The 14,202-nt window shown below is 40.9% G+C and overlaps 1 non-coding gene across 1 annotated transcript; it reads left to right on the top strand.

Annotated features, from left to right (window-relative positions):
* The first annotated feature begins 1,869 nt into the window (after positions 1-1,869).
* Positions 1,870-1,976, top strand: LOC122150404. The gene has a single exon (XR_006163647.1). It is a non-coding gene; the product is annotated as a U6 spliceosomal RNA (small nuclear RNA).
* The last annotated feature ends 12,226 nt before the right edge of the window (positions 1,977-14,202 follow it).

The following is a 14,202-nucleotide window of genomic DNA, read 5'->3' as shown; positions in this document are numbered from 1 at the left end:
ACATCTTTTTGGCCAGTGATGACCTCTCCCTCCAAACACTTTCCAGCAAGAGAAGGAAGAAGGGTTAACGATGACAGTGACCAAGGCCCCAAGCACTTTTCTCCATGTATGAGCTGGCCTGTGACCAAGGGAGATGAAATTGCATCCCCTCCAGGACTGAGTCCACAATATCCTGTCCATGAACTGTTCCCAATGCCCAGGTGAATGTGGCGGCATTTGGAAATGGAAGCTCTGAACATCTTGAAGAACTAACTAAACAGACGTGTTCTCAAATAAATTTTGGCAGATAAAGGTGAGTTGCAAAGGTGAGTTGCTTGAGGCAGGAAAACATTGATTTCCTTTTTCTCATTTGTCAGATGTGGTTCAGTAAATGTCTTTACACTCTCTTAGCAGCTCTTCCTCTGTCCTCTCCCCCATATATTAGCTTTCTTCTTGATCTTCTAAAGAAAATCAGAAGGATGGGAACCAGAGCTTAGCATAGAGCCTGGCATATGTTAAGGGTGCAGTTCAACTCCACAAGCATGTATTTGGTGCCATTCTATGCAAGGCACTACATGCAGTATTGAAGCTACAGAAGGGTCCTACTCTTCCTGAGACAGCAAAGGTGCACACTCTCTGGCACACAATAGAATCTCAAAAACTATTTATCAAATAAATGAGTAAATTTTCGGACCCTTTAATCATATTATACATCAAAGAAAAGCTCTCAGACTTTTCTAAAAATGAAATATTGCTCAGTTGTTGTCATGGATTGAATTGTGTCCTCCTAAAATTTGTTTCAACCTTGGTCAGTGGTTTAGAAGTTATATAATGATGTAAGGTGGCAGATATGTAATGATACTCCATGATGTGATCTGATGTGATATGCTAATCAGGTGTAAAGGATTAAGATTAGGGATGGGATGCAACACCCTTAGTCCCACCACAGTCCCGATCTGATGTAAGGGGAGCTTCCCTGGGGTGTGGCCTGCAACACTTTTCATCTTGCAAGATGTAAAAGGAGAGAGAAGGGAGCAGAGAGGGGTGGCTTACTACCATCAGGAAAGTGGAGACAGGAGCAGAGCATGTCCTTTGGACCCAGGGTCCCTGTGCTGGGATCCTCCTAGGAACAAGAGACACAGAGAGAGGGAGTCTTCCCCTAGAGCCAACACTCTGAACTCAGACTTCTCACCACCTAAACTGTAAGAAAATAAATTTCTGTTTGTTAAAGTCATCCACTTGTGGTATTTCTGTTGCAGCAGCTCTAGAGGACCAAGACAGATGTTGATCCTTGTTTCTTTCAATAGGATGGGTACATTGGCTACGACAGTACAATGGATAGATACTCTTATGTGACCAAGACTGAAATTTTTATCTAGCCCCATCCATTCAAAATTGCTCTAGAACAAATTCCCTGATTTTCCACAAAGAAAGAAAAATCCTACACAGAAACAAATAAAAATAGAGCCCAGGATAAAGACCTCCAAGGTCAGCATTTTCCAAAGAGTATTCCAAGAAATATAGATCCCAAGAAGTTCTATGAAAGAGAGATTCAACGGCCTACGAAGTTCAAGAAATAATACATATTTTTCCCTCTTAGAGATTTACAAAGTAAATCAGCGTATTCAAAACACTGAGAAGACCCACAGTAAAGAACTGTTTACCTGTTTATTCTGGATTTCTCCAAATTTATTTGAGCCCAGAAAACTTTTTTGCACATAATACTTATGAACATTTCTTAAAGGGATAGCGTATGAAAAAGATTTTGGTATAAATTCTCCTGAATCCCTAAGAAACAGGTAAGGCGGAAAGCCCACCTGGCACAAGGTGCCCAAGTGGTAGCTGGGGTCTAGGGGAAGCTCAAGAGAGTCTTCAAACAGAGTGATTACAGTGCTCACTTTGGCAGCATATATACAAAAACTGGAACAACACGGAGAAGATTAGCATGGTCCTTGTGCAAGGTTGGCATGCAAATTTGTGAAGCTTTCCACCTTTTTTTGTATTGTGGGGAATTGTAGTCAATGTCATGAAACAAAATGTCTATGAACTGCTGTATGTAAAATGAATTTCTCTATAAACTTTCACCAAAATCACAATTAAAAAATCAAATAAATAAGAGTGATTACCGACTGCAGAGGCCTTGTCAAGACCAGCCAGAAACCAAAGGTGCACTTTGAGTGTCACTCACTGGACGCAAAGAAATGGCACTAGAGGGAGGCATGACAACTCTAACAGCAAATGCTTACAGGCTGGCCCTGTTTCAGACTGCAGCCTCTAAAGTGTTCCCCTCCCTCAGTTTCCCAGTCCTATTCACACCATTGGTATGTTTTTCAGAAACTTTGCAGTTCTTAAAAGGAAGTAACAGAACTTTAAAACAAGAATAAATGAAAACTGAAACAGCCAGTCTACAGACTTAAAATGAAAGCAGCAAATCTTGGACTGGAAGTTTTTACCTAGACATAGCTGTGCGACCAGGAACAGGTAATCAAACTCCTTGCACCTCATTTTTCCTACCTGGGAGGTGAGGAAGTCACACTAAGGTACATGTGCATTAGCTATGGACCAGGAACAAAGCTGTACACTGTGTTTGGCATATGAGACTAAAGAATATGCATAACAACAAAAGATTGTGGTATAAATTATGTGTGTTTTAAGACATGTTATGAATACGTTTCTGCACATTAACCAAAGTTAAAATTTGAAAAATATTTTAAGCCAGGTCTTACGATCGATAAGTATTTTAAAGATTCCAAAAGAGATACAGATTCTTATACCGGTGGATAAGTTTGATGGCATTTAGCAGTTTAACCAGCCTCTGAAAGGTAACCACTAATCCAGGCAGTCAATAACATGAAAGCATTAGGCTCTTCTCAGGAGCCCACCGTCTAGAAGAAGCTGAACCTGGCCCATGCATCTATGCCCTATTTACTCCTCACAACATTGTGAGTACAATATTCATAACTTTTTCAACTATAATATGTGTTTCTTCTTTTAAAAAACAAACTAGGGCAAGTTACACATTAATAATTGTTTAAGACATTTTCTTGTTTGTTTGTTTTTTTGCTTTGTTTTGTTTTGTACTTTTGATTATTATTGGCTAATGACAGCTAACCAGAAGGCTGGTGGTTCAAACCCACCAGCCACTCCTCGGAAGGAAGGTTGGGCAATCTACTTCCATAGTGATACCTCCTCAGAAACCCAAGGAGGGGTCCCTATGCGTTGGGTCCGATTCGACGTCACATAACAACAACAATATTCAGATAGATCACCAGGCCTTCCTTTCTAGTCCGTGTTAGTCTGAAAGCCCCACTGAAACCTGTTCAGCATGACAGCAACCCTCAAGCCTCCACTACAGGCAGGTGGTGGCTGCACAGGAGGTGCTTTGGCCAGGAATCAAACCCAGGTCTCCCTCATGGAAGGTGAGATTCTACCATTGAACAACCAGTGTCCTCTCTCCCTTAGAGTGCTCTGTCATCTTTCATGTGTGTCTGTGTCTGTGTGTACTAATATGTATGGGTGTGTATGGGTGTGATAGCTCTTTACAATTTTTGGGTCCCTCCCTGATTGCACAAATTCATTCTTTAAATGACTTTAGCTACTTTATTTTCATACCCTTAACTGCAATTACACCAGCCTTCTGATTTTAATACCCTTAGCCCATTTAAAACATCATCCACCACGCCTATGCTCTCCACCCTTCAAATTTATGTGTCTTCAGTTCCTATTTCCTGTTCTTTTTTTTTTAAGAGACAGTTTTTTGGGTTTCTTTTTTTTTTTCAAGGGGCATCAAGCATCTCTATTCTTTTGATGGCACTATTATGGGCTCTTCATCTCTGTCTGATACAGAAGAAGGGTAGTGTTTTCTTTCAGCCTCTGTTGTTCCTTTATGTCATTTGCAAGTGGTGTCTTATGAACTGTGTTTGCTAGTTTGACCTCACCCTTCCAAGTCTTTGTTACCACTCTGTATTTTGCTTGGTAATCTGCCCTAGTTTCCATTTTTTGCTGCATTCACATTTTTATTTCATCTTTTTGTTCCATGAACTTGTTTTCTCCTTCCTTTTCTAGTTTTTATTGGAGCCAAAGAAAGTCTTTTCCTGTGTTTTTCTACTTTCTTCTCTTTAAAAAAAAACCCAGTTATTCAGAACTTCTCTGCTCCTTATACGCCGAGCCTCCCTAGCTTGCTTCAACTTTATGTAAGCTTATCTGTTTTAACATTTATTTACTGAAATCAAGTATTAGATCTATAAGTACTAACATCAATAATCTTCAAAAAAAAAAAAGAGTTGAACTGTTCTCATTTCTATAAATTGATAACCTAAGCTATTCATTTTGCAGCACAACAACTTGATTAACAATGCCTAGAGATTACTAGCCTGAGGCAGAAGTCGCCAGGTAGTACAAATGGTTCTCACCTCAGCTGCTAACTGTCCACCAGAGCGGCCTGAGAAGAAAGGCCTGGTGATCTCCTTCGAAAAACACAGCCACTGAAAACCCTGTGGAGCACAGTTCTTCTCTGACACTCCTGGGTCACCATGAATCAGAACTGGCTCAACAGCAACCAGTTTTCAAACCTGACTGCATTTAAATCCATACTCTAATTACTCTTCTGTCATTCTATTACGCATCGTATTTGGCTGGAATTATCTATTCCCCAACGGAGCTCTGGTAGCGTAGTGCCTAAGGCACTTGACTGCTAACCAGAAGGCTGGCGGTTCAAACCCACCAGCCACTCCTTGGAAGGAAGGTTGGGCATTCCTACTTCAGTAGTGATACTGCCTCAGAAACCCAAGGAGGGGTCGCTATGAGTTGGGGCCGACTCGATGGCAAATAACAACAACAACAACAACATCTATTCCCCAAAGTTCTCTTCAGCCAGTTGACCCTCTCTATTGCTGATTTTTTTTTTTTTTTTTACCCAACAGAAAACCTCGTCTTTCTGTTCAGCACCTACTAGCCAGGGAACAGTGGACCCAACAGGCAGACATACGTTTCTCAAGACAGGATAAGAAAAACCACTTTCATTTTCAGAAGGGAAGCTGCATAATTATACTGCATTGAGCAGAGAACCACATGCAATTAAGCACTTAACAAATGCCTTTGATTAGGATTTTGAAGATTCTTGAACAGAAGGGAAGAGTAGAGCAAAAGGAACAGATTTAGAGAAGAATAGTCTCATGTCAGAATAATAAAAATACATAAAGATAAAATCTTCAGTAAAAATTGTAGCAGCTATCATTTATAAAAGACATACCTATGCTACCTTCTGTGCCAAGCCCTCTACATATATCTGACCCTCCCAAAGACCCAATGAGCTAGGTATTATTATTATTATCCCAACTTTTATTGTTGTTTATAGCCATTGAATTGGCTCTGACTCATGGCAATCCTATGTGCAACAGAACAAAACCATGGCTACCTTATGTACTACAGAATGAAAGGTTTCCTGGTCCTGCGTCATCCACATTACTGGCCTATCTGGAGTCCAACACTGCAGTTATTACGCCAATCCATCTCACCCAGGGTCTCCCTCACCTTCATTGATCCTCTGCTTCACCAAACATGTTGCCCTCCTTCAGCAATTGATCCCTCCTGATGACATGTCCAAAGCAAGTGAGCCTGCCAATGTTCTCCTGTGACCCAACAGTTAACGGTTCACATCCCTCAGATACAGCCAAATCTACCAATCCAAGTACACCAAAACTAAGCCATAGTGTAGCTCCACAATAACACAAATTTGGAATCAGCGCAATTGCCAATTGGCTTCCAGACCCCAGAGCTGACCAGTTCCTTGTGTAGGTTCACCCTAGCCATTTCATTCACTTCCAAATAACTCCCCTGCATTTCCCATGATGAGAATTTTGGACACTTCTCATAGGCCAATGCATTTATTGGATCATCACTGTCAAGGAAAAGGAAATGTAGAAACCCAGTTACACAAGCTCATATGCACACACATACTTCTGCAGGCCCGCATGACAAGGTCTATGTAAAAAGAGAAAAATTACCCCAAAAGGAGCACATTCAGAAATCATTAAAGTGTTCTGTGAGACCCCTGTACATATGAATCAATAGATAGTGTAGGAAAAGGGGCTGCTGCCAGGAAGTCCATGCAGAAAATTACAAATTGGGCAGTTCACATGAAAGAGATTAACCTCTGGTATCAAGCTGATAGAAGTCTCAGATGGCATTGGCCTCTGGCCATTCATACCATCCAGTACTCAGATGGTGCCAGCTCTCACAGGCTCCGGAGGTCAGGCTGGGTCAGGCCAGGGGTGGAAGTTGGCCAACGCTCACCAAAGGGTTGGCAGCAACTCGATACAGGGATTGGGAGCTTCCCTTTTGAGTTTCCTGAACCGAGATAAGTATCCTTTGCTGACAAAGGAGCCTAACCATTAAATATGTACCACTGTGTTTTCTCCATTGCAGATAATGGCTTTAACCGAAACCAAGTGCTTTTTCAAAATCAGCATGACTTTGTGCTTTCTTTTACTCACTAAGGTATATACAGGGTCCCTGAGTGGCACAGACGATTTGCACTCAGCTACCAACTAAAAAGTTGACAGTTCAAACCCACATAGCAGTTCCATGGAAGGAAAGGCCTGGTGACCTGCTTTTATAAAGATTACAGCCAAGAAAATCCTATGGGGCAGTTACACCAGGAAAAGAGCATGGCCATAGCTGTACGCTTACAGATGCCTTCTGAAACAACTGGCTGGCTATTCCATTAGGGAATTTCCAGATTCATACTAACAGATGATAGAGTCTGGCCAAGGAGAAACAGATCAGCCTAATCTTTTGGGCTGATCAGATCCTGTTACATAAAGTGCAAACATGGACCCAGATCTTCTAAAGTTTGCTTTTATTTGAGGCCTTCCTATAAAGAAAATACTATCCAGCATAATTAGCACTCATTTATAAAACATAAATTTCCCATTACTTTCATTAAATAGACAGTAAACACACAAACAAATATATTACTAATACCCTAAATCAATTTCACCACCACCTTTCTGTCAATTTGTCATACTGTGGTGGCTTGGGTGTTGCTATAATGCCTGAACCTATGCCAATGGTATACCACATATGAGCAGGGTCACCTATGGTGGACAAGTTTCAGCAGAGCTTCCAGATTAACACAGACTAGGAAGAAAGGCCTGGTGCTCTGCTTTCAACAATCAGCCACTGAAAATCCTTTGGATCCCAACAGAACATTGTCTAACACAGTGCCAAAGATGAGCTCCCTGGGTTGGAAAGTGTTCAACACACGTAACAGCCACCACAATGGACTTGAGCCTGCCAGTGAGGATCTGGAAGCATTTTGTTGCATTGTGCATGGGGTCACCATGAGCTGGAGTTGATGCGACAGCAACTAACACCAACAACATATCAGTCTCGAAGAAGACTCTATGGAAGGGCAGGTCTAGATGCATCTGAGGTACAATATGTGACTGTGATTCCCTGCCATGTCTCTCTCAGGATTTTATTAGACTCCATGAGCAATGTAGCTACAGCTACTATGGAATTTCAAATAGCAGTAAGGCTGGAATTTACTTCAATCAATTTAAAGAATCTGTGAACAAGAATTTTATCTTTGTCACCACCCCAGAGCAACTGGCCAAGCTGAAAAGGTTTCTTGAGCTGGACGTCTGAGCAAGATGAGTGAGTGAGACGTGCCAATTGACTCATCACTCAGTGTTGCTGCTTCATGATGGTCACCGGATCAGCCCTGGGGACTTGCTAACGGGCAGTGTTGCAGGCCTCACCCCTGGCATCTCTGCACAGATTCTGATAAGGACTGAGCAGGTAAACAAGCGTGTACACTGGGTGCTACTCCATCGGCACCACCACTTGGCTCGTTTTCACCCCTGGAGTTAGAATTTGTTGGTGTAACCTACACCCTGGTAAGAATGAAGAGGCATTTTGTTCCAAAAGAGACAGTGTGTTAAGCCAGCCTTTGCAGTCAGAGAGCAATTAACGAGAGAGAGAGAAGGTCCTTAGGAGAGAGAGCAGGAGAATAGCATAGAGGTAACGGTTTGCAAAAACGTACAGGAAAGGGTTTGAGAATTATTGTGAAATACCTTTCAGTCATCTCAGTTCATGGATGTCTTTCCCTGCAGCATAAAACAAAGAGGGCAAAAAAAAAAAAGCCCCTCTCCTCACAGCTGCACAGGCATTCACAGGCAGTGCGTAGACATACTGTTGCAGTAGCAAATGGGAACAGAATAAATAGCTGTTATTGTTATTAATTGCCATCAAGTCAATTCCAACTTATGTTGACTCTATGTGTGCAGAATAGAACTGTGTTCCACGTAAATTTCAAGGCTGTGACCTTTCAAAAGCAGATTGCCAGGTCTGTCTTCTGAGGCACTTCTGGGTGGATTAGAACCAACAATCTTTAAACTAGCAGTCAAGCGCTTAATCATTTGCATCTGTCTGAAAATGACTTGAGCTACGTAAATATGATGAAGATTATAGTTGGGGTGGAAAACTATGTTCTCTAAAGACTGAATTCTGAATAACCACAGGAACAATTAGCATATGAACTCTAATACAGAGAATTAATTGTGACTCGGTATAACAAATCATGGATCAGAGACAGAAAGAAATACAAGTGCAGGTGATACTCCAAAAAAGGAACACACAACTCTACCACCCTCACCTAACCACTGCATGTTTGTGTGTGTACAAGTATATGTACTCACTGAGTGTGTGTGTGCATGTATACTTGTTTACTATGGGTATGTGTGTGTGTGCATGTGTGTGTGGTCACTCACAAAGGGCTCAGAGATTACCAGTGGCCTGAAGAAGAGTCTTGGCTTTACACCAGGCCTATACCCTAGATATACTAGTATTTATTTTAGGTTTTTATTTGATGTATGCACATTCACTTTGGTAAACTAACTATAGAAAAAGGCATTCCAGGGTGGACATTGAGATATTCTCCACCAATTCCTTCTTTTTTTGTTTAAAACATCCTAGAGATCTTAGATACCCTGTAGATCTGGTTCTTAAGAGAAAATTGACTCCACTTTCTTGACTCCCTAAGAAGATAAACCAGACACCCATTACACAACTGATTGACTTGAACACAGCCTACTGCATTTGCCACTTCTACTTAGAACAGTGAAGTCTGGTCAAAAAGGGTTCATGACTCTATACTTGAGGACCAACTTCATGAAGGTGAAAACAGTGTGCCACAGATCTGTCCCTTCCTGATGGAGAGAGTAGGGCAAGTAAGAGGTGCTGTGGGTCAGATGAGTGTTTTGTCCTTTGTGGATTTCTAGTTATCTGGTCAGAAACTCTGGTGGCGAGTGCCTAAGGCACTTGACTGCTAACCAGAAGGCTGGAGGTTCAAACCCACCAGCTACTCCTCAGAAGGAAGGCTGAGCAATCTACTTCCATAGTGATACCACCTCAGAAACCCAAGGGGGGATCGCTATGAGTCAGTCTGACTCAACAGTACGTAACAACAAGAAGAGTTATCTGGTGATTACCTGGTGATAACGGTGACTTACAATGAGGTCATTGGAGGGAAGTAATGAGCATGTAAAGAAGGTGGCAGGGTAGCTTGTTAATGACCCTGTAGCTAGGGAAACTACTGACAGTGATTCTCACATGTTGCTCAGGTATATCCCGAAGCAAAAGAGAATTTAAGAGTTGTGCAAACAGTGTCACTGGAAAGAAGGACTTCACATTGAATCACTGGCATAGAATAATGCTTAGGTTCTGTTTTGAGTTTTGAACCACTTGAAAGTTTTTTTTCAGCAGTCTCAACCAGAGCACTTTTAAATGATCCCTCGCTAGTTGAGAACTGGCACTGCAGTGAGAAAAGGCAGATTTTAAAAACCCAATAACAAGGTCCCTGGGTGGATCAAGTGGTTTGTGCTCTCATCTACTAATCTAAAGTTTGGCTGTTCAAACCCACTCAGCACCACAGTGGAAGAAAGGCCTAGCAATCTGCTTCTGTAAAGATTGCCACAAGACAACACTTGGAGCAATCCTGCTCTGTCACACATGGACTTGCTATGAGTCGGAATCCACTCGGCTGTAGTGGGTGATCCCCATCACATAATTACTTTGAAAAAACCCATGCCACCCTGTATGTGTCTTATAACATCCTCTCACCATGTGAAGATATCCTCTAAGGGGGGGGGGGGGAGAAAAAAGACAACTTCTGCTTAAAAATTTTAACTTTTCAGCCAGTAATAAGTTGTCAATTCAAAAGGCATAGAAATTCTCTAAAAATTGTCTCTCACAATAAAAAGAATCTCTTTTCTCTCTTTTACCTCAGTAGTTTTTGTGCTTCTGTTTGTGCTGTCTTCAATGTGAATAACTAGAGTTGCTTTGTGGGGGTCCCCATACATCACTCCTGGGGCCTGAAGAAAAGGTCATCAGTACCCTCCCTTCCTAGACACTGGTTTTTCTTTTCTTTCATATTAAAGGAAAAACCCTATCCTGGGACTGCTCAGCCTTCAGAGAAGAAAAGAAAATGAATATTCATTACATATTTCTACATATGGCCTATATATTTAATAATTTTTATATTGTTTTTATTTTGAAGGCTTTTTCTCATTTGGGTCTAAATCGTAGGTAATTTGGTATTCTAAATCCCTCAATTTCTATAATCTCTAGTGCCTTATTCCAAATCAAGTGTTCAAGTTAATTATGTCCCCCAGATCCCATTAAACAAGAGAAGTGCTTCAGAGAAAATGTTATTTGAATAAAATTTCTTAGAGTTGTTTTGTTGGAAGCATTGTCCTGGACCCCATGAGAAGAGGCACACGTGTTAGGAAATGTGGCTGACCAGAGTTTCTGTAATTATTCACTGATTTGTATGTTGCATTACCAAAATGTCTTCTCAGCCTCAAAGACCAATACACAAAAGCTTCAGTACAGAAAACAGACTTAAAAAATCAACATATATGCTCAGCAAGATGAAGAGTCCTGCTAAAACAGTTGTTGTTAGGTGCTGTCAAGTCAGCTCCAACCCATAGCAACCCCATGTACAACAGAACGAAACACCATCCAGTCCTGTGCCAGCTTCACAATCCTTGCTATACCTGAGCCCATTGTTGTAGCCACTGTGTCAATCCATCTCGTTGAGGACCTTCCCCTTTTTTGTTGACCCTCCAACAAGCATGATATCCTTCTCCAGGGAATGGTCCCTTCTTACAACATGACCAAATTAGGTGAGACGAATCTGGCCATTCTCACTTTCAAGGAGCATTCTGGCTGCACTTCTTCCAGGACAGATTTGTTTGTTCTTTTGGCAGTACATGATACTTTCAGTATTCTTCATCAACACCACAACTCAAAAGTATCAACTCTTCTTCAGTCTTCTTTGTTCATTGTCCAGCTCTCACGTGCATACGAAGCAATTGAAAATACCGTGGCTTGGATTAAGAGCACCTCCTACTTCCGTAGTGATACTGCCTCGGAAACCCCAGGAGGGGTAGCTATGAGTCAGGGATGACTCGATGGCAAACAACAACAACAACAACAAGTCTTCAAGGAGACATCTTTGCTCTTCAGCACTTGAAAGAGGTCTTTTGCAGCAGATCTGCCCAGTGCAATATGCCATCTGATGTCTTGACTGCTGCTTCCATTGGTGTTGATTATGGAACCAAGTAATATGAAATCAACAACTTCAATCTTTTCTCCATTTATTATGATGCTGCTTATTGGTCCAGTTGTGAAGATTTTTGTTTTCCTTATATTGAGGTGTAATCCATACTGCGGACTATAGTCTTTAATCTTCATCAGTAAGTACTTCAAGTCATCTTCACTTTCAGCAAGCAAATTTGTGTCATCTAAGTATCACAGATTGTTAATGAGTCTTCTTCCAATCCTGATGCCATGGTCTTCTTCATATAGTACAGTTTCTCGGATTATTTGTTCAGCATACAGATTGAATAAGTATGGTGAAAGTATACAACCCTGATGCACTCACTTCCTGATTTTAACCCATGCAGTATCCCTTTGTTCTGTTCAAACAATAGCCTCCTGTACATAGCAACCCCATGTACAACAGAACATGTACAGGTTCCTGATGAGCACAATCAAGTGTTCTGGAATTCCCATTCTTCTCAGTGTTATCCATAATTTGTTATGGTCCACACAATCGAACATTTTTGCATAGTCAATAAAACACAAGTAAACATCTTTCAGGAGCTCTGGTAGCATAGTGCCGAAGGCACTTGACAGCTAACCAGAAGGCTGGCGGTTCAAACCCACCAGCCACTCCTCAGAAGGAAAGTTGGGCAATCTACTTCTGTAGTGATACCACCTCAGAAAACCCAAGTAGGGGTCATTATGAGTCGGGTCCAACTCGATAGCACATAACAACAACAACAACAACAAACATCTTTCTAGTATTCTTTGCTTTCAGCCAAGATCCATCTGAAACCAGCAATGATATCCCTCATTCCACATCTTCTTCTGAATCCAGCTTGCATTTTGGGAAGTACTCTACCAATATACTGCTGCAATTGTTTTTTAATTATCTTCAGCAAGATTTTCCTTGCATGTGATATTAATGATATTGTTTGATAATTTCCATATTCTATGGGCTCATCATTCTTTGGAATGGCTATAAATATGGATCTTTTCTGGTCAGTTGGTCAGGTAATAGTCTTCCAAATTTCTTGGCATAGGTGAGTGAGTACCTCCAACGTGGCAACCAGTTGTTGAAACATCTCACTGGGTATTACATCAGTTCCCAGAGCCTTGTTCTTTGCCAATTCCTTCAGTGCAGCTTTGAATTCTTCCTTCAATACCATTGGTTCTTGAACATATGCCACCTCCTGAAATCATCATCGACCAATTCTTTCTGGTACAGTGACTCTGTGTAGTCCATCCATCTTCTTTTGATGTTTCCTGCATCATTCAATATTTTGCCCATAGAATCTTTCAATATTGCAACTTGAAGCTTGGATTTTTTCTTTAGTTCTTTTAGCTTGAAAAATGCCAAGAGTGTTCTTTCCTTTAGGTTTTCTAACTCCCGGTCTTTGCACATTTCATCATACCGATTGACTTTGTCTTCTCAAGCTGCTTTTTTGAAATCTTCTGTTTGGCTCTTTTATCTTATCATTTCTTCCATTTGCATTAGGTACTCTCCATTCAAGGGCAAGTTTCAGAGTCTCTTCTGACATCCACTGTGGTCTTTTCTTCCTTTCCTGTCTTTTAAATGACCTTTTGCTTTCTTCATGGATGATGTTCTTGTCATTTCACAATTCCTTCTGGTTTTCAGTCATTGGTGTTCAATGCATCAAATCTGTTCTTTAGGTGGTCTCTAAATTCAGGAGGTATATAATCAAGGTCATATTTTGGCTCTCATAAACTTGTTTTAATTGTCTTCAGCTTCAACTTGAACTTGCGTATGAGCAGTTGATGGTCTGTTCCACAGTCAGCTCCTGGCCTTGTTTTGGCTGAAGATATTGAGCTTCTCCATAGTCTCTTTCCACAGATAAAGTCAATCTGATCCCTGTGTACTCCATCTGGTGAAGTCCACACGAACAGCCATTGTTTGTGTTGTTAAAAAAGGGTATTTGCAATGAATAAGTCATTGGCAATATTCTCTCATGCAATCTCCAGCATCATTTCTATAACCAAGGCCATATTTTCCAACTACCAGTACTTCTTTGTTTCTAGCTTTTGCATTCCAATCACCAGTGATAATAAACACATCTTGATTGCATGTTTGGTCAATTTCAGACTTCAGAAGGTAGTAAAAATCTTCAACTTCCTCATCATTGGCTTTGGTGGTTGGTGAGTAAATTTGAGTAATAGTCATATGAACTGGTCTTCCTTGTAGGCATATTATCCTATCACTGACAGCACTGTACTTCAGGATAGATCTTGAAACATTCTTTGTGATGATGAATGTTATGCCATTCCTCTTCAATTTGTTATTCCCAGCATAGTAGATCATACGGTTGTCTGATTCAAAATGGCCAAAATCAGCCCATTTCAATGCACTAATGCCTAGGATATCAATTTTTGTGTGTTCCATTTCATTTTTTACAACTTCCAATTTTCCTAGATTCATACTTCATACATTCCATGTTCCAATTATTAATGGATGTTTCCAGCTGTTTCTTCTCATTTTGAGTCTTGACACATCAGCAAATGGAGCCCCCAAAAGTTTTATTCTATCCACATCTTTAAGGTTGACTCTATTCTGAGGTAGCTCTTCCCCAATCATATTTTGAGTGCCTTCCTACC

This window comes from Orycteropus afer, unplaced genomic scaffold (assembly GCF_000298275.1).
Source record: "Orycteropus afer afer isolate SDZICR_OR568_19922 unplaced genomic scaffold, OryAfe1.0 scaffold00134, whole genome shotgun sequence".
Classification (NCBI taxonomy): Eukaryota; Metazoa; Chordata; class Mammalia; order Tubulidentata; family Orycteropodidae; genus Orycteropus; species Orycteropus afer.
This window is presented reverse-complemented; position numbering and strand designations above follow the sequence as displayed.